This window comes from Elaeis guineensis, chromosome 7 (genome assembly GCF_000442705.2).
Source record: "Elaeis guineensis isolate ETL-2024a chromosome 7, EG11, whole genome shotgun sequence".
In the NCBI taxonomy this organism is placed as follows: Eukaryota; Viridiplantae; Streptophyta; class Magnoliopsida; order Arecales; family Arecaceae; genus Elaeis; species Elaeis guineensis.
The window spans coordinates 15277582-15296932 of record NC_025999.2 but is presented as its reverse complement, the minus strand read 5'-3'; the positions used below and the strand labels follow the sequence as shown (position 1 = coordinate 15296932).

The 19351-nt window shown below is 35.8% G+C and overlaps 1 pseudogene; it reads right to left on the bottom strand.

Annotated features, from left to right (window-relative positions):
* Positions 1–10174: 10174 nt before the first annotated feature.
* On the bottom strand, positions 10175–10272 carry LOC140859581 (small nucleolar RNA R71; annotated as a pseudogene).
* Positions 10273–19351: the final 9079 nt, after the last annotated feature.

Sequence of the window (19351 nt, the reverse complement as noted above, 5' to 3'; positions counted from 1 at the left end):
GCACCCTAGATTAGATAATGTCACTAAAGCTTGCTTTTGGCATAGTTGACTTAGTCACCTTTTATTGGAAAGGGTGAATGAGCCAGCGATGTTCTGAGTTTAGTACAAATTGATGCATTTATACTCATGAATATTAGTGCCAACAGGGGGCTTAACTACTTCATTAAATCTCTAATGACCTATCTTGACATGGGTGTATCTTGCTTATGAAGCATAAATCGAAGTCGATTGAAATGTTCAAACGATTCTATAATGAGGTAGAAAAATGAACTGCAAAGAATATTAGAATTCATTAGTTTGACCGATGAAGTGAATACCTTTACAGTAAGTTTTTGACATGTCTTAAAAAAAATTAGATTCTCTCTCAATGGACCTCTCTTGGGATATCACTATTTAAAAAGATGTCTGAAAGGAGGAATTGAACCTTATTAGACATGGTTCGGTCTACTGTGGGATTTACTGGTCTGCCTGAGGTTATGTTTTAGAGACTACTTGATATGTGCTCGAGAATATTCTGAGCAAATTGATCACCAAAAACTCCATATGAGATATGGACTTGGGTAATTCAATACTCTCTCACCTTAGAATTTAGGATGTCGAACTTACATAAAATATTCACAAACTGACTAGCTTGGATCTTGATCTGATAAATATTATTTTAGAGATATTTTTTTTATCTTTCGAATGGATATGAGATGTCCATGAATCTTAAGGCATTCTTTTTGAAAAAAAAATTTCTTAGTGAAGGAACTGATGTCATTAAGAGCAAACTTGGTGAAGTTTGATAAATAGAGGAACCAACTCTGACACAAACCAACAGAACTGGAGTTGATTAGATCAAATCCAGAGCTTGATGTAAAGGCATTCTTGAATAGATACAGTAGAGTATCATATCAGTCAAACAGATACTTCAGTTTCTAAGTTCAGGATGGAGATTTGATCTCCCATACGAATGCAATATAGGGATCTAATATTGAGAAGTGGCTTGGAGCCATTAAATCTGAAATAAAGTTCATGAAGATCAACGATGTATAGACATTCGTTGATTCACCTGAAGGGGTAAGACCCATAAGGTGTGAGTGAATTTTAGATGGATAAGAGGCACAAACAGAAAGGTGGAGACCTATTAATTCTGTCTGATTGCCAAAGAATTTTATCAAAGTTATAGTGTTGACTATGATGAGTGGCAATCCTTAAGTCCATTCGGATTGAATCAAACTTCTTGAAGTTGGAATATACATTTTGAACACATAATTTTGTTGAGAATGAAGTAAAATCCTGTATGTACAAATGAACTATTAATTCTATAAAAGTATTCTTTGTATTATTTGGATGAAATTTTTTTAATTGAAAATGATATCCCTACATTACAGAGAATAAAAGCTTGGTTGTCATCTCTGTTCTTCATAAAGATTTGAAAGGTTATTAGAACCATCCTTAAGTATTTGTGAAATACTAAGGACTAATGATTCATTATGGAGAATCTAACTTAAAACCTATAGAATATTAATTCCAATTTCTAGTCGTATCGAAATGACAAAGTTGTGTCAGGTTATGTTTTTATCCTATAAAGAAGAGCGACATGCTGGAAAGATTCCATGCAATAGTAAGTAGCTAATTTTATTTGCAATACAGAGTTCTTTGCAGCATTTGATGCTGATAAAGAAGTTGTTTGGTTATGGAAGTTCATTAGCGAGCTTGGGAAGGCACCCTCTATTGATGGTCTAGTCCTTCTGTATTGACAGCACTACTGGAGTCATAGCTTAAGCTGAAGAACTGATATTCCATTTGTGAACCAAATACTTTTTGTATTGCAATCACCTTATTCGATAAGATCGAAATAAAGTTGACCTTAAAAAGATCGATCAAAAGGAGAACTTGACCAGCCCATTGACTAGAGCAATCGGATCTAAAGAGTTCAATGATCACAAATGGAAGATGGGTATTTGATACAAATCTGATTAGCTTTAGTCCAAGTGAGAGTTATTGAGAATTATGACCTAAAACCAATCATCTAGGTTGTAGATGATTGTTCTCCATACATGTATATAAATTATAAAATGATAAATATTATCTGGCAAGATTCATTATAAGGAGTACATCTTTCAAAATAAAACTCATATGTTATGATGAAGTTCTTAGAACTACTATCAAAATGATAAAAGAGGATTTATCATGTGGTTCTTAAATCCTGCTCGCGATCAAATGATACATTTGTTACAAGGATGATAATTGTATCAAGTGTAGGTCATTGTATGTCATATTGATTGGTTGTCCTCGTAATCAAGGCTTGTCATGACATAGGTATGGCATATGGGTGATTTGTAGGAGTATATTTCACTAAACGTGATCACTTTCGGAGCACTCTACTGTCAAGAGTTGTTCTGATGGGATATAGGTATATGTGTCCCTTTGACCTGAGACTACCTTGGTGACTTGCAAGCAACTCATTGTGCTTTGGTGTCGGACTATCCAAATTTTTAATCAATGACGGAAGGTTTATGGGTATAGTCAAGTACTTGTGAAGTCTGAGTATGAGTCAAGATGAGATTGATCGCTTCAAGTAAAATTGAAGATGATGCATCACTGTGTTTCAATATAGTAAAATTTTGGCCAAAGTAGTCCTAGTGAGGAGTCACAGAATTTTTGAGGTTGAGATACAATGTGGACCACTTATCTTGAGTTAATAGTTTAACCCTTAATCATCCTTGAAAATCAAGTATCAAAGGGATGAATTATACGATAACTTTATCCACATGGGTTCTAGAGTGTTGCTAGGCATACATTCGGCCTATCCGGATGTCGGATCCTGTTGTTAGATGGTTATATCGATTAGTACAAGAATTATTCTTATGCTACCGGCTTAGGTTCTAACCTATGGGGTCATACACATAGAAATACCTATCTGATCAAATGGCTGATCAACAATTATGAATTGCTAAAGGATTTAATTATCAATTTGATGGATGATTAATTCTATGCAAAGGTTGCAATAAAATATTTGCTAATAGTTAGTAAATTAGAGGAATAATTAATTAACAATATGATTGTTAATTAGCTCAATTTGATTAAGCAATGGGCATTGGATTAGATCAAATTGAATGTGATTCAATTAGATTGATTTTGGATTGATTGGATGCATCCCTATTGAATAATAAGGCTTGTTCCAATTGATCTCAGGGATGCATGAATATGATTCAATTATTTTTTATATAGGCTTTGGATTGATTGGATGCAGCTTTATTGTATAATAGAGCTTGTTTCAATTGATCTCAAGGATCCAAACTTAAATTAACGGGATTACTTTGATATAGGCTTTGATTGGATCAAATTCTATTGGATAATAGGCTTGATTGGATCAAATCCGATTATCAAATAGCTTTCCTGATATCCATTAAGAATCAATCTTTGGATCAATAGAATTTTAATCTAACTAATTACAAATTTGATTGGAGTCTAATAATTGGGCTAGGACCCAATTAGTTAGTTTGTTATAACTAATTCCTAAGTTAGTTAGAATTGGGTCCAAGAATTAGTTAGGATTTGATCAAGATTCTTGAGTCCTATTTGAAATAAGACTTGACCAACTTGAAACCACCCCATGTGATATAAAATTCTCATGCCTCCACCTCTCTTCATTGTGAGATCCCATGCCCCAAAAGAGTTGTGCACCCTCTCTTCTCTTCCATGAAAAATTGGGCGTCTCTCCATCTCTTTCTTGTCATCAAAAATAAAAAGGGGCATCCAAGAGTTGGACACCCCAATTCTACATGACGCCTTCCCTTCCTCTCCTCCCCATCTTGATATGATTTTGTGAGGCTTTGCTTGCTGGTTCTTGGATATCAAAAGGAGGCTCCTCTGTTGGTTATGTAGCAAAAAAAATTGAAGAAGAAAAGTTCTTCCCAAAGGGGAAGAAGAAGGGTCTTCTTTCTTGTGCGCAGCCTTGAAGAAGAAGGAGTTTTTCTTTCAGATTTTTTTTAAATTTTTTTTAAGATAAAAATTAGATTAGATCTAATTTTTAACATGTGGATTTAGAATAAAAATATCAAAAAAAATCTGGTTGGACGTAAGGGACTTCCTAGAGTTCTAGATCAAGAAGCAAAAGAGAGAAGAAGAGAGAAGAAGAGAGAAGAATGGTTCTTCTCTTGGGTGTCTCCTTTGAATTCTTCTAGGGCTCAAGATCTCCTATGATTTTCAGTATGAAAAATTAGATTAGATTTGATTTTCATCATGAAAAATTAGAGAAGAAAAGTTCTTCTTAAGAGTGTGAAAGAAAGAGAGAGGTTCTCTCTTATGCATGAAAAATTGAGAAGAAAGGGTTCTTCTCTTGATCTTGATTGTAGAGACCAGATGCATAGATCTAGGAAGAAAAAGAGAGGGTCTCCTTATTCTTCATCTTTATAATATTTCTCTTAGATCAGTCAAAGGATGGTGTCTTCGTGAGCTAGTACTATCGAGGAGATCGATCAGCACAAGGGCTTCGTATGGATACTCATAGAGGTCGGACGCATGTGTGGCTGTCAAGCATCATGAAAAATCATCTACCATAGATTTTGGATACAGTGATCTGCTATCTATACTCTAGTATGAAGTTTTAAATTCAATTAATATTTAGATATGTTCTAAATATAAATTAGATATGTTCTATACTTTTTGAATTTTAGATTTCAGATGTGCATACATGTGTATTAGTTCATATCATAGATCCTGTATGGTGATTTAGATTTGATCTATGCATGCATTGTAGATTAAATTATTTAATCTATATATGTTTCACTGTAAAATTTTTAAAAATATATGCACATCACCCACCGTGCTTCCCTTCACATCTCACGAGTTTTCTTTTTCCTCCCCCTCCTCTTCATCTTCCTTTTTCTTTGCCTCTCTTCCTTCTCTTCTCATAAGTCTTGCTCAATTGAAGAATGAAGTATCTAACCAATCTATAGGATCCTAGCATATCAATTTGCAGGATCCCAATGCATCAACCCTCCTTCCCAACGGCTGCTTCCTCCCTACGCCGCAATTCTTCGCATGCTTGGATCAAATTTCTTTATTCTTGGATAATGAAAAAAATTGCCAACAACCACGGCCTAATTCAATGTCTGAATCCTCCCTCATCCAGAAGTTTTCATCGACGTGTTTGTGAGATCTCTTGCTTTTAAATGAATCTTTGGGTAGATCGTTATTGTAGAAAGTTAATTCTGTATTTCTTTATAATTAGATCTGAATTTTTAATTATGATCTGATACCCTAATCATGGATGGTTTCTCAATCATCTACGACCTTTTTTTCTAGATCTAAGGGATTGAATTATTTGCATGCATAACAGTAATCTCTTCTTGATTTTAACATAATCACCTTCATTATCATTGTTTGCTGGTTGTTTGCTGCATTATTATTAATCTTGTTTGCTTGCATCCTCTAGAACTAGTCTCTAACGAGTGAGCAGACATCCATGTGACTTCTCATGTTAGTCACGCTTAGTGCTAATTATTCTCTAACAACCACCTATACTCTTGCTCCAGTGTTACTACACCACAGACTCGAGACTCATCTGTCTGAAAGAAGCGATCTGTGTATCGATCTATCTGGATCAATCATCATCTTTATGAGGATTCTATGATCAAGAGCAATTTAGGAATTAACCATCCATGACATATGTCTTAAATTTTTCAGCTTTTTGAGAATATGTATCATCATTTTGCTAATCTCTTAGATGATTTGAAAGAAATATGCCCTACAAGCTAATCGAATTTTATATTTTGATGGGTTTTCTTTGTAATCTTCCAGACTCATATTTTGATTTTTTATAAATAAAAGGTATTTTTCATCATATGCTGCATCTTACTTTTGTAATGATTATGATAAACTCTATAAATCAGGATAATGGGTTTAGGGTTATGATGAGATCATACCTATGAGATATAAAATCCTAAAAATCTTGATTTAGAATATTTCTAGTCATAGGAGCATTAAGTAGGAGATCAATATTTCGGATAGACTAGCACTTCCTATGTATGCTTGATAGAGAGGGTGGCTGATCTCATAAGCCACTTGTATGAAATATTAATACAAAAAAGTGGATGCTCATTAGAGAATGAGTTCACTGAATTGATCCGACTTAAGAAACATCTTATGGAATTTACTTACCCGTCAAGAGATGTTTTCTTGTAGTCAGAGTTGTGCATGTAATCTTTTGACCTAAGACTACCATAGAACTTTGTATACATGAATCCATATTTTGGTTCATACTCATTCATGACTTAGTCATATACAGGGTGTTCTGGATATGGTGGAATGTGTATGGAGGTTGTGAGTAGGTCAACATGAAATCGATCACTCCTGGTAAGAGGAGATCGCATCTTACTTGCTTTGATCGATTGATGATTCGAGAAGCCTTTGATCAAAGCAGAATAAAAATTAGAAAGAGTTTCTAATGTTTTATTAATCAAATCATCATTAAAGATTAAGAGAGATATGAATATGATATTGAATTTGACATCATTCCATATCCAGAGTCATATTCGGAGTATAGGAAGATTGCAGGATCGAATTGCATGGTAACTTTTCACTGAAGAATATTTTGATATTTTCATTAAAATTTTATATCTTTTAGGTAGACATGATATATTGTTAGATGTTAATCTTGTCTTGTAGATTTGATCGAATTAAAGAGTTTAATTTGATCATCAATTAGAAAGAGTTCTAATTACTGAAATCAGGTTAGCTCGATTGAATCTAGATCAATTAGATTAAATTCTAATCAAATCAGATCGATTTACACTCGAGTCTACTGCTAGCTAGATATAGAATCCAATGGGTCACATACAAATAAAATTAATCAGGGGTCTAATTGGATTAGATCATATTTGTAAAATAGACATGCTAGCATATGTTGCAAAAACTAGCTCCTTGTTTTGAATCGGGTTCGAAATTGATTCCAGATTGGACTAATTAAAGTCAAATTAATTCAAATCAATTTTGAATTTGAGTTGGGTTAGTCTTTAGCTACATGTACCAAAAATTTAGAGCCAAGAAACAAGGTCCCCACATGTCAAAAATTTTTCTTGCGTGTGGGTGCAGTCTTTGTGTGCAGAAACAGGTTTCACGTCCCATGAGATAGGATGCCCCTTCCTCGAGCTTATCCAATGTTTCATGATGAAAAAAAAAATTCAAGATTCCTAACTTAATTTTGAGCAAAGAACTCCTTCTGAAGTTAAAACACCTTCTAGTTTAATCGTGAAAATTGGTTGAAGTTAGAAATCCTGCCAATCTGATCCACACGCCTGACCAAGAGTCCAACTTATGAAGGACTCTAATCCAAGTGTCACGCCACATTTTAATTTTAGATTTTTTTCACACCATCAGCAATTTAGCACCTTTATTTTGCTCCATTGGATGGATAAAAGTAATTGATTGGTGGTGGATAAAAATTATGCCATGGGAATCTGCACGACACATCAGAGAATCATTGAGAAAAATATTCCGAAGAGTCCTTCTGCGCGAAGCATCCCTTGGATTTTTTTTTCTGATGATTGTCATATATCAAAATCTTTCAGATGGGCATGAGAATTCATCATAGGGTGTCATATTTTCTGATGGATGCGAGATGGCATTTGGAGGGGGGGCAAATCAAATCTGAGAGCACCCCGTCGCTGATAAACACTTAATTTAAATCATTTAAAATAAAAAATTATATTTAATTTATTTTATTTATTAAGAATTTGATGCTTCTTTTTATGTTTTACAGGAAAGATGATCGCCGATACAAAGAGTCTGATTCATAGATCAAAAAGACTCAAGTTTGAAGAAAATTGGATTTAAAATAAAATTAAAATAAAAGAAGGATGCATACGGTATTATAGAAAATGAAGATACTATGCAAGGAATCCAAAAGGATATAGACGTCATTGTGAAGAAACAAAAGTTTCTTTTTGGAATATAAAAAGAATGTTCACACGGCAGTGTTCACGCGGCATGCGCGGGCGTGCGTGGGCACGAGCGTGGACGCGGGGCGGATGCGAGGCGAGCACGGGCGCGGCACGGCAGGCAAGCGGGCGCACGAGGTTCGTGGGGACAGATGAACAAATGGAAGGAAATATATATTTGAAAATGCTTCAAGAGAAAAAATTTGTATTTTCTTTATCTGCTTGCGATCTTTCCATCTCATCCATCCATTTTTAGTCATTAGTATTTTCTTTAGTCCCACGTCGAAAAACCATATAAAACTCCTCCCTCCTAACACCTATAAAAAAGCTTTTGTACTCCCATTGGAGGGGGAGCCCAGAAATTCTTCTAGAGCCTTGCATAGAGGAATAGAAAGGGACTACTTCATGAGCAGCTAGGCTAGCAGTCTCGGGAGTGGAGAAGAAATTTTATAACGACACAGAGATGGTTTATTGTTCTAAACTTTCTTGTATTTCTTTATATGCAATAAAGATTTTGCTTTTTATTTAAATCATCATGAGTTCTTTATTTGCTCTCTTTCATATACTTTTATTTATGCTTTCCTGTTAGATTAATATTAGGAACAACTTTTACTTTCTGGAGACGCACCGTGATCTACGGATACGGGGCGTGCCGAAAAAAAAAAAAGTTGTTTATCTAGTACTTTTCGAAGATGCCGTGATCTATGGGTACGGGGTGTGCCGAAAAAAGATTGGTATTTTTCTTAAGATTAATCGCATCTATTTAATTAAAAAAAGAGATACAACTCTGCTAGTGCAAATTAATTTAAAACTCTCGAGCTCTTTATTTTTTAATTACATCAATTTTAAGATAATTTATTTTCTAAATCAAAACAATACTTTTTTCTTTTATTTTACAATCTCAACTTAGCCCAAGATCCCTGAGGATACGATCTCAACTCATCCTACCTACGTAGTGAGTAGAGTTATTTTTGATGCTATCAACGACTACACATCAAATTTTGGCACCGTTGCTGGGGACCTTGGTACGGTTGAATTAAAAAAAAAAACCATTAACATTTCATAATACTTAACTAAAATAGCATAACCCCAAATATAAAAATTTCTAACTTGATTGGACACCTTGTTTCTTTGCATCTCATCTCCATAATTAACTTTAAGAGCGCAACCCATTAACTAAAATAAGGTGGGGATTTGATCACCCTTCCTTGGCCCACAAATCACTACCTTGCATTTGTATAACCTAGACCTTAATCTAAAATTAATTAGATGTTGACCCCTAAGGATTTCGAGCTCAATAGGATAAGAAAGCTCTAGAGTTGAACCAAGTGCGGATTGGTTAATTGCTCGGTGTCTAAGGTAAGTGGTTAAAGAAAGTGGTTTTCAATTGGTTCTGTTGACTGACCTGGCCAACTCAGTTGGTGTCTAAGGAAAGCAACGAGCAAGAAACCTCTCACATCTTACGCTTACCTGGCCGAGTCAGTTAGTCAGTCTTGAGCTTGGAGTGCTCAAAGGCGGTCTTAGAAGTTATGAGCTGTCTAGATCTAAGTTAACCTTAGGATAGAGAGTCTATGCTTGTTTAAGTTGATTACAATTAATATCTAAATATTAACTAATTTCTTTCTTTTCATAGATTTAAGATTCTTAGGTTCTTCTCTTTAGATTTTCTTCATTCTTTTCTCAGTTTATTATAAAAAAATATATATATATATTATAAAAACTAAAATTTTTTGTGTTTGCTCTAAAGTATAATTGTAAGGTGTATGCTTGGCCGTAGATCGTTATGACCAGAAATCCAATCTTTTGATCCAGAAATAGAAAGAACCTTTAGAGCCAACAGACGTAAAAATATGGACCGAAATCAGGAGAATGATCCACCCAGGCAATTGAAGGAGTACTTTACTCCTTCCACATATACCTACTCTCCTTGTATTCAAGTGTCCCCTGTGGAGGCCACTCAATATGAAATTAAGTCCAGTATAATCCAAATGTTACCTTCATTTTATGGACTTAGTAATGAGGACCCTTATAAACATCTTGAAGAATTTCTTGAGATATGCTCAACTATCAAAATTCACAACTTCTTCGATGATGCTCTTAAGTTAAAATTATTCCCTTTCTCACTTAAGGACAAAACCAAATATTGGCTACATACTTTGGATTCCATGACTATATCAACCTGGGACCAGCTGCAAGGAGAGTTTCTCAAGAAATATTTTTCCATAGGAAAAGCTAATCAAATAAGGAAAGTCATAACTAGTTTTTCCCAATTAGATGGAGAAATGTTTCATGAAACATGGGAGAGATTAAAGGACCTTATTAGAAAATATCCCCACCATGCTTTACCCAAGTGGCAGTTAATCCAATATTTTTATGAAGGGCTATCTGAAAGACATCGACAAATGGTCGATGCATCATGCGGTGGGACATTCATGCTGAAAAGTGAGGATGAGGCATGGCAACTGTTTGAAATTTTAAGTGAAAATTTATTACACCATATGTCTGCCTCTATTAGAGATAAACCCATGTTAAACCCAAAGAGAGGTGGAATATATGAAGTAGGAAATGCCATAGATATCCATCATAAGGTAGATGAACTGTCCCAAAAATTAGATCGTATTCTAAATACTGGACAATCTCCGATTCCACCTAACCCAATCCAAGAAGTTTGTGCATTGTGTGCAAGTCCGAACTATTTTGTTAATGAATGCCCAGCCGCACCTCAATTTTCTGAGTTTGTGCACGAGCAGGTTCAGCAAGCTCAAGTCCAACAAGCTCGCAGACTAGGAAATGATTTATATTCGAACACTTATAACCCCGACTGGAGAAATCATCCAAATTTTTCCTGGAGACCACAACTAGTGGTTGGCCCTGCCGCACCTCGACCTCAATATCAGGACCCAATATATAGGCATGGACCATACCATCAATTTCAAAATGTTTCTCAACTATCTACTACTGATCACAGCTTAGCTTTTGAGGAAAAAGTTCTGAAAGCACTAGAACGATTAGAAGTCAACACTCAGACCCTTAACTCCCACACACAATCCATTGCTAAGCTAGAGACCCAAATAGGTCAACTAGCGACTGCATTCAGTAGGAGGGAAGGAGAAAAATTACCTAGCCAACCCAAGAGCAACCCAAGAGGGCAATTTGTGATTGAGAGCTCTAATACCCCAGAAGTTTTTTCTGAACATGCCAAATCAATCATGACTCTGAAAAGTGGGAAGGTCATTGAACACACTAGTAAAATCAATGAGACCGACCCTAAACCTCTAACCGAAGCCAAATCACCTAAGAACAAGGAGGACCTAAAAATAGAGAAGGAACCAACTGCACCGGAATCATCTTACTTGCCTAAAGCCCCATTTCTGGATGCCCTGAAAGCCCCTATTCCTGCAGATAAGAAGGGAGAAAAACTCGATGAGATGTTGAAATTGTTTAAGCAAGTCCAAATTAATCTTTCCCTTCTAGACGCAATCAAACAGGTCCCTGCTTATGCCAAATTTTTGAAAGATTTGTACACCCAAAAACGTAAATCTAGATCATAAATCTCAAAGAAAGTATGCCTCACTGAACAGGCTAGTTCTGTCTTCCAGCATGCCACTCCTCCAAAGCTTAAGGACCCAGGAGCCCCTATCATTTCCTGTGTTATAGGAGATTATCATATTGAAAAAGCTCTTCTGAATTTAGGGGAAAGTGTGAATCTTTTACCTAGTTCGGTGTATGAACTTTTTGGATTTGGAGAACTGAAACCCACATTAGTCACACTGCAATTAGCCGACAGATCAATTAAGGAACCACGTGGAATGCTTGAGGATGTCTTGGTCAAGGTAGATGAATTTTACTTTCCAGTTGATTTTCTGGTTCTCAACATGAAACTAAGTGGCAACCCCACACAAATTCCCATTAACTTAGGACGACCCTTCCTAGCTACGGCAAATGCATGCATTAATTGTAGGACAGGAGTTATGGACGTATCGTTTGGGAATAAGAAACTAAGACTGAATGTGTTTGGTGCTTCCCAAGGTCCATCAATGGATAGTTGCTTCGAAGTAGATACACTAGAAGACATTATAGAAGATGCAACACCCATAATTCTAGCACCAGACCCCTTAGATACTTGCTTGGCTCACTTTGGAGTGTATGACTTTAAGGAATATATAAAAGAAGTTAACATCTTATTGGATACACTACATGATAAAACCACTCCTCCATGGACAATCAAGTATGAGCCATTGTCCACATTAGTCAGTACACCAATAGTCCCATCTTTAGAATCACCACCTACGTTAGAATTGAAACCCCTTCCTGCTACGCTCAAGTATGTATTTCTAGGACTTAATGACACCCTCTCAGCAATCATTGCATTAGACTTGACCCCTAATCAGGAAGCACGATTGGTTGGTATTCTGAAGGAACACAAAGAGGCTATCGGTTGGTCCATTGCCAATTTAAAAGGAATTGACCCCTCCATTTGCATGCACCATATTCATTTTGAGGCAAATGCCAAACCCCATCGAGATATGCAGAGGAGATTAAACCCAAACATGCATGAAGTAATAAAGAAAGAGGTGGTAAAGTGGTTAGATGCTGGAATCATCTACCCCATATCCGATAGTAAATGGGTCAGTCCCACTCAAGTAGTACCTAAGAAATCAGGTATTACTGTGGTTGAGAATGAAGAAGGTGAACTGCTTCCCACTCGCATATCATCTAGATGGTGAGTATGCATAGATTATAGAAAACTAAATGCCATTACTAGGAAGGTCCATTTTTCATTGCCCTTCATCGACCAAATCTTAGAACGATTAGCAGGACAAAGTTTCTTCTATTTTTTTGATGGTTATTCAGGGTACAATCAAGTATCTGTATTTTTGGATGACCAAGAAAAAACTACCTTCACCTGCCCTATGGCACCTTCACTTTTCAGCGTATGCCATTCGGACTCTGCAATGCACCCGCTACATTTCAACGGTGCATACTGGCCATTTTTTCGGATATGGTGGACAAATATCTTGAAGTTTTTATGGATGATTTTTCTGTGTTTGGAACCACCTTTGAGGATTGTCTCCATAATCTTTCCAAAGTTCTTAAACGGTGTATGGAGACAAATCTTGTCCTAAGTTGGGAAAAGAGCCATTTCATAGTGCGGAAAGGAATTGTATTAGGACATATTATTTCTGAAAGAAGGATCGAGGTAGATAAAGCCAAAGTTGAGGTCATTTCAAAACTACCACCCCCTACTTCGGTCCGACAAATACGATCCTTCTTAGGTCATGCCGGATTTTATAGATGCTTCATCAAAGACTTTAGCAAGATTTCAAGACCCTTGTGCAATCTGTTGGCTAAGGATACACCATTTGTCTTTGACGAAGATTGTTTGAAAGCGTTCAACACATTACGAACAGCCCTGACAACAGCACCTATAATAAAACCCCCTGACTGATCCATTCCATTTGAGATTATATGTGATGCCTCTGACTTTGCAATAGGTGCCGTCTTAGGCCAAAAAATCAATAAGGAGCCACATGTGATCTATTATGCTAGCAAGACTCTTTCTGATACCCAATTAAACTATACTACAACAGAAAAAGAGCTACTAGCAGTAGTGTTCGCCCTTGAAAAATTTTGCTCATATCTGTTAGGGTCTAAGGTTCTAGTTTACTCTGATCATGTGGCTCTGAAACATCTCCTCTCAAAGAAAGATACTAAACCGCGTTTGATCAGATGGATTCTTCTTTTACAAGAATTTGATCTGAAAATCTGAGATAAGAAGGGTTCCGAGAATGTGGTAGCTGATCACATCTCCAGGATCTTAGTTGAACACACGATAGGCAGAGATGAGGTCAAAGAGAAATTTTCTGACGAACAACTTTTCGCAATCTCCTCTAGCCGTCCTCCATGGTTTGCCCATATTATCAATTACTTGTCAACAGGACAAGTACCTTCTCACTGGACAAAATAAGAAAAGGATCAATTTTTCTTGCAAATTAAACATTATTTCTGGGAAGAACCTGAACTATTCAAATACTGTCCTGACCAAGTTATTCGCCGTTGTGTCCCCGAGAGTGAATTCCAAAGCATTCTCACTTTTTGCCATTCTTCGGCATGTGGGGGACATTTTAGTGGAAGGAAAACTGCAGTAAAGATGTTGCAGAGTGGATTTTATTGGCCAACACTATTCAAAGATGCACATGAATTCAGTCGTAATTGCTTGTGATGCCAGCAAACAGAAAATATTTCGAGAAAAGATATGATGCCCCTATCCCCTATACTTGTAGTAGAAATTTTTGATGTTTGGAGAATTGATTTCATGGGACCCTCGCCCTCCTTATTTGGATTCGAGTATATTTTGGTAGCAGTGGACTACATATCAAAATGGATAGAGGTTATGGCAACCCGAACCAATGATCACAAAATCATGATCAAGTTCATTCAACATAACATCTTTAGTCAATTTGGATGCCCAGAGCCATAATTAGCGATGGGGGTACACACTTCACAAATAAGCACTTCGACATGCTAATGAAAAAATATGGAATAACTCATAAAGTTGCCACACCTTATCACCCCCAGACAAGTGGCCAAGTTGAGGTCTCCAATAGGGAGATCAAGCATATTCTTCAAAAAATGGTAAGACCCGATAGAAAAGACTGGTCAGCACGCTTAGATGATGCATTATGGGCTTACTGTACTGCTTTTAAAACACCCATAGAAATGTCTCCTTATTGACTTGTATTCGAAAAAGCTTGTCATCTGCCGGTGGAATTGGAACATCATGCATTTTGGGCCATACGGCAATTTAACTTTGATATGAAAAATACAGGTTCCAATAGGAGACTTCAACTAAATAAACTTGAAGAGCTACGCAATGAAGCGTATGAGAGTGTCAGAGTTTATAAGGCTCGAACTAAAGCATACCACGATAAATTCATTGCATGAAAAATGTTCGAGCCCAATCAAAAAGTTTGGCTCTTCAACTCTAGATTGCGTCTATTTCCTGAAAAATTTCACTCATATTGGGATGGACCTTTCATTGTAACTCAGGTATTTCCTCATGGAGCTATAGAACTCAAAAATCCTAAACAGGGGAACACACCTTTAAAGTGAACGGTCAGCGATTGAAACCTTACATAGATGGAATTAGTGATGGAGAATTAATTGAATCCATTGATTTAGTGGATCCAATATCGCCATAATACTCAATTCAGCCTGGCTGAAGACGTAAAACTTAGCGATTGTTGGGAGGCAACCCAACGATTTCATATTTTTTTTACTTTATTGCAGCTGCAGAATTTAGAACAAGAACCTATTAATCAATGAATCTATCTTCAACTTCTGAAGCAAAATTATCCCAGGTGCACTCTCTCCTTTTATTTTCTTTGCTTTCCTACTCCATTGAGGATAATGTAGATTAAGTTGGGGGGGAAGAAAATTAATCAAATCCTCGAGTATGATCAGAAATAATTAGTTTTGTGTATCTGAATTTTATTTTGATTAAGAGTCAATTAGTCATCCTAATCAATGAATGATTAACGGTCAAGATAATTTTAGAAATACTGAGGAATAAATTATTAAGAAAACCCAATGAATGGTAGGGTTTAGACTAAACCAAATTTTAGGAGTGATTCTACAACCCTCTTCTTATTGATCTCAATAAAGAATCTGCTTCATGAGAGATTGGGTGGAAAGGTCGAGGTATGCAAAAATTCTCTTTAAAATATATATATATATATATATATATATATATATATATATATATATATATATAATATTGATTTCCTACTGAGTAACCGAGCTCCTTCGCCTAAGTAAGTGTTGTGGTTCGCGTAAAAAGGTAGGCAATGTTAAAAAAAAAAATAGTGGATAATAAGGGGACTAAATTGCAAGAAGATAATAAACTTCTCTCACATTAAGTTAGAGGATTTAAAGAGTAAAGTGGGAGTTGGTGAAAGAAAAGCTCTTGAAATTTCTTTAGTTAATACTCAATCACTAATTGGGTCAAATTGATAATCCAATGAAGTATCTCTTTAATGGTCTGATCAGGTATCATCTACCTTTTGGGATGCCTAACCTAACTTTTTATTCAAGATCGAGTTGGTACACAATGCTGATATATCTATTTTACTCGAGGACGAGCAAAATTCAAGTTGGAGGATGTGATAAACACTTAATTTAAGTCATTTAAAGCAGAAAATCATATTTAATTTATTTTATTTATTAAAAATTTGATGCTTCTTTTTATGTTTTACAGGAAAGATGATCGTCGATACAAAGAGTCCGATTCATAGATCAAAAAGACTCAAGTTTGAAGAAAATTAGACTTAAAATAAAATTAAAATAAAAGAAGGATGCATACGGTATTATAAAAAATGAAGATACTATGCAAGGAATCCAAAAGGATATAGATGTCATTATGAAGAAATAAAAGTTTCTTTTTGGAATATAAAAAGAATATTCACGCGGCAGTGTTCACGTGGCGTGCACGGGCGCGCATGGGCGCGAGTGCAGACGCGGGGCAGATGCGGGGCGGATGCGAGGCGAGTGCGAGCGCGGCACGGCAGGCAAGCGGGCGCGCGAGGTTCGTGGGGACAGACGAACAGATGGAAGGAAATATATATTTGGAAATGCTTCAAGAGGAAAAATTTATATTTTTTTTATCTGCTTACGATCTTTCCATCTCATTCATCCATTTTTTAGTCATTAGTATTTTCTTTAGTCCCACATCGAAAAACCATGTAAAACTCCTCCCTCCTAACACCTATAAAAAGGCTTTTGTACTCCCATTGGAGGGGGAGCCCAAAAATTTTTCTAGAGCCTTGCATAGAGGAATAGAAAGGGACTACTTCATGAGCAGCTAGGCTAGCAGTCTCGGGAGTGGAGAAGAAATTTTGTAACGACACAGAGATGGTTTATTGTTCTAAACTTTCTTGTATTTCTTTATATGCAATAAAAATTTTGCTTTTTATTTAAATCATCATGAGTTCTTTATTTTCTCTCTTTCATATGCTTTTATTTATGCTTTCCTGTTAGATTAATATTAGGAACAACTTTTACTTTCCAGAGATGCACCGTGATCTACGGATACGGAGCGTGCCGAAGAAAAAAAAGTCATTTACCTAGTACTTTTTGGAGACACACCATGATCTATGGGTACGGGGTGTGCCGAAGAAAGATAGATATTTTTCTTAAGATTAATCGTATCTATTTAATTAAAAAAAGAGATACAACTCTGCTAGTGCAAATTAATTCAAAACTCTCGAGCTCTTTATTTTCTAATTACATCAATTTTAAGATAATTTATTTTCTAAATCAAAACAATGCTTCTTTCTTTTATTTTGCAATCTCAACTTAGCCCAAGGTCCCTGAAGATACGATCTCGACTCATCCTACCTACGTAGTGAGTAGAGTTATTTTTGGTGCTATCAACGACTACGCATCAGTTGCTGACTATTTAAAGGAGGCTGCGTCGAAGATTTGATTCATTTAGAAACTTGCTCTTATCTCTTCTTTCTTACACACTCTCCTTATTGTCCAATTAGTCTCTTTCTTCTCTTATTAGGATAAGTCCAAAAATAGTAAGGACAAGTCTAATTTTAGGACAAGAGTCTAGGAAGAAAATTAAGGAAGACAAGGAGAGAAGAAAGGTAGGGATAGGAAGGCTAGGAGAAGAGGAAGAGGGTCTTGAGGTCTTGGTATCTAAAAAAATTTTTAAAGTGAGAATTTTAGAGGAGGAATCATCTCAAAGAGTTGGTGTTCTAGTCATAGCCTTGTGTGGATCACCATTGGAGGGTGAATACTTGGGCACCTGGTGGAGGTTCTGTCGGAATTTAGATTAAGCACTGCAGGTTTTCTTCTATAGCTTGAATTTAATTTTGAATATATATTATATATGATTATTAATTATCAAGGAGATACTAATTTATGAGTTTAATAATTAAATATTTAAATTTTAAAATTCATTATGCTTCCACTGTGCATATCCACCCTAAAATCCTACATGATTCATGAACACATAAAATATGAATGATAATATAAGTGTCCATTAAGTATAAAATGATGTCCTAATAATATGATATGTGTCAGCCAAGATTGACTTCTAGGACATACATCTAATAATTCTCCCATTTGTACTAAAGTCAATTTGCCATATACCAAGCCCCATCTTCTCAAGATAGACTTTAGTCTTTTGCTAGCTAAGTGTAGAGTTTGCTCTCTGCACCTTTATGTATATCTACTTGAGGTAGTTACATATTCTGTTGCTCTATATACTTAGATATCTGATGAGACCTAAGCTCCTTAGCAAGGACTATGGTGCCATTGTCTTTGCAGTATAGTGTCATGGCATTTGATGGCATGACATCCAGTTCTGTAACTAACATTAGAACTAGAATGCATCCTACACATCTATAGTGTACTCAGCTTCCATCGATCGATTTCTTGAAATCTTTTCAACATATAGAATCATGATTACACAAGAATATACCCCTTGATGTAGACATTCTATCATTAACATCGGATATAAAATCTGAATTGTGTATCCTCCCACTCCTAGCTTTGATCCTTCTCCAAATATTAAGAATAAATCTTTAGTTCTTCTCAAGTACTTAAGAATATTTTCATAACAATCTAGCACTCTTAACCTAGATACGACTGATATCTACTCATGACATTCACAGTATTGACTATATCAGTTTGAGTACATTACATGGCATACATCTATGCCTGAGAGGATAGCAGACCCCTCTCTGAGGTTTTTATGCTGAGCCCTTTCAGCATCTACTCTCTATGCTTTTATCTGTGAAAATACAAGCATCCAATTGCATCTATCTCTATAGATCTTTATATTCTCAGAATATAGGTTGCTTGCTTTAGATCTTTCATGTAGAATTCAATATACAATCATATTTTAACCAATGTGAGTATTGAACACTTTCAATCAGGAGGATGTCATCCATATATATTATAGAGAACATGACAACACTCCCATTGACTCTTTTGGAAATACATAATTTTTTATTTCTGATCAAACAATTTGATCATATCATCGAAATGAATATTTCAACCCCAAGATTATTACAGACTTTATGATCTCTTATCATGAGAAGTGAAATCCATAAGTTATTCCATACAAAAATTTTCGAAAGATATCCTGTCAGAAAAGCTATTTCACATCTCTTTCTTGGAGTTAATGTCTAACATCGCCTCATTGTAGGTTTTGGGATCATCTCTATGTTTTCTATCTCCCATGAGAAATGATTTTTCTCTGCATCCTCTGTTAAGCATATCCAAGTATCTTTCAAGAGGATGGGAGATCCTACTATATCTATAAGGTGGAGGAGGAACATACATATACTGGCTCATCAGAAATAGATTCTTTAGGTCCTATGGCTCGCTGCTTTTCAGAGACACTCTCTTCG